This window comes from Megascapheus bottae, chromosome 6 (assembly GCF_031878675.1).
Source record: "Megascapheus bottae isolate mThoBot1 chromosome 6, mThoBot2.hap1, whole genome shotgun sequence".
Taxonomy (NCBI): Eukaryota; Metazoa; Chordata; class Mammalia; order Rodentia; family Geomyidae; genus Megascapheus; species Megascapheus bottae.
Window position 1 is genome coordinate 5,487,969 of NC_143514.1, and position 2,557 is coordinate 5,490,525.

General features: G+C 45.9%; 1 pseudogene; it reads left to right on the plus strand.

Annotated features, from left to right (window-relative positions):
• Window positions 1-504: 504 nt before the first annotated feature.
• Window positions 505-1,083, plus strand: LOC150061290 (small ribosomal subunit protein eS8 pseudogene; annotated as a pseudogene).
• The last annotated feature ends 1,474 nt before the right edge of the window (window positions 1,084-2,557 follow it).

Genomic DNA, 2,557 nt, shown 5'->3' on the forward strand with positions numbered 1-2,557 from the left:
AACCCAAGCAGTTCACTCAGAGAGCCAGGAAAGAGAGTAGCTCTCTTATTGGCCATGGCTGCCTTGCACCTGAGTTTATCAGGGCCTGGCCTGGATTATGGGGCAGAGGGATTTTAGGTAGGACCCAGGCATCCAACAGCAATCAGGTCTGCTTAGAAGCTTGCTAGGCAGCAGCTACAGAGCCACGGTAATTCTTTGCTGTAACCAGTTGTGAGTTCAGTTTAAACTGCTTGGGAGAGGGGTGCTTAGGAAAGGATTTCTTATCAGCCTGGCTCCAGGGCTGGGGTTGTTCTGCCTTAGGGAACTAGAAGGAGATAATTGCTCAGAAACTATTAGAGTTACATTCACAGTCATCTGGACCTGAGGTTGTTTGACCTCTGAATACCCCAAATGAGAAGAATGTAATTATCTCAGCTCAAGACAATTTAATAATAATAAGTAGAAACACTAAAGCCAGGACAAGGGGATTTATAAAAACTTTTTTTTTTGAGGGAGGAGTGATGGATGGGCATTTCTCAGCGTCACAAGATGCTTGGGGGCAAGAGGAAGCCCTACCACAAGAAGCAGAAGTATGAGCTGGACACCCTGCCACCAACACTAAGATTGGCCCCATTGCATACACACAGTCCGAGTTGGAGGTGGCAACAAGAAATACCATGCTCTGAGGCTGGAGGTGGGCAACTTTTCCTGGGGCTCTGTGGGTTGTACTCATAAAACAAGGATTGTTGGTGTTGTCTATAATGCATCCGATAACCAGCTGGTCTGCTCCAAGACCCTGGTAAAGGTCTGCGTTGTGCTCATCAACCGCATGCTCTATGGGCTGTGGTAGGAATCTCACTTTGCACTGCCCCTGGGCAGCAAGAAGGGCCCAAGCTGACTCCTGAAGAGGAAGAGATTTTAAACAAAAAGCGATCCAAGAAAACTCAGAAGAAATACAATGAACGGAAAAAGAATGCCAAGATCAGCAGTCTTTTGGAGGAGCAGTTCCAGCAGGGCAAGCTTCTTGCCTGCATTGCATCCATACCAGGCCAGTGTGGCTAAGCAAATGGCTATGTGTTAGAAGGCAAGGGGCTGGAATTCTGAGGACGATCAAGGCCCGGAAGGACAAATAAAGTCATCTACCATCCTTAGCTCATATAATAAAGATGTTTAGTCTAAAAAAACAAACAAACAAAACCCCACTTTATTTTTGGAGCTATTGGCCAGTTGCTCATGCCTGTAAACCTAGCTACTCAGGAGACTGAGGTCTAAGGATCCAGATTCGAAGCCAGCCTGGGAAGGAAAAAAATCCCTGAGACTCTTATCTCCAAATAACCACCAGAAAATTGGAAGTAGAGTTGGGGCTGCAAGTGGTAGACTACTAGCCTACTAGCTCAAGGACAGTACTTAAGCCCCAAGTTCAAGTCCCACAGATGACAAACAATAACAAAATAAACCTCACTTTGTTGTTGTTGTTGTTACTATATTGGGGCTTAAACTCAGGGCCTGAGCAACATCCCTTAGCTTTTTCCCTCAAAGCTAATAGTCTACCCTTTGAGCAGCATTATTTGCAGCTTTCTGCTGGTTCATTGGAGATCAGTCTCTTGATTTGTCTGCTTGGGCTGGCTTTGAACCGTGATCTTCAGATCTCAGCCTCCTGAGTAGCTAGGATGACAGGCCACCTTGCCTGGCTATAATGGGCTTTCCATATTCCTTCTGAGGTATGGATTCGTTATCAGAAACTTTAGAATAAACTTTAGCAATAATATCACTAAGAACCACTTGATATTGATTGTTGACTATGTGTTCAGTCCTGAGTTTAACATTTTATGTCAGAGATTGAACTTGGTATTTCGTAGAGCAAGATTCTAACTCTGGCTCCAGGACTCAGTAGCTCTGCATCCTTGCTCTGGTCCTCTACGGCTTGATATCCTCATTCTGTTTCGCCAATCCCTGCTTCTCGTGGAAAGAAATTAGGTTGTCGAGGCCCCTGGGAAGTTCTTACTGCCCCACTGGCTGGCCTCCCAGAGCCCGAGTCTCTCATAAAAAATTCATTTGTTTGGGTTAAAGCTTCACCAAGGAGAGGTAACCTATCAAGCCAGTGACACCAAGGCAATTTAATTTCATGGAATCACAAGACATTAGGGTTGGCGTCAACTGTGGTCTAATGTCTTGTTAGTTCCACATCTGTACCCACCTTTTCTTTTTCCATGTGAGAAGGGCGCTCCCATCCATTTCAGCTACTCTCTCCCCTGTCTTTGGATTCTATTCTTCTCAGAAGGCTTCCCAACCCATCTCAAGTCCCTCTGTCCACCACTCCGCCATCCCTTCTCTCCCCTGGCTTCTTGTCACCATCCATATTTCATTAAATTAGCTTAAGTCTCTCTGTCTCTCTCTGTCTCTGTCTCTGTCTCTCTGTCTCTGTCTCTGTCTCTCTGTCTCTCTCTGTCTCTCTCTCTCTGTCTCTGTCTCTCTGTCTTTGTCTCTCTGTCTCTCTCTCTCTGTCTCTGTCTCTCTCTCTGTCTCTCTCTCTCTCTGTCTCTCTCTCTGTCTCTGTCTCTCTCTCTCTCTCTCTCTC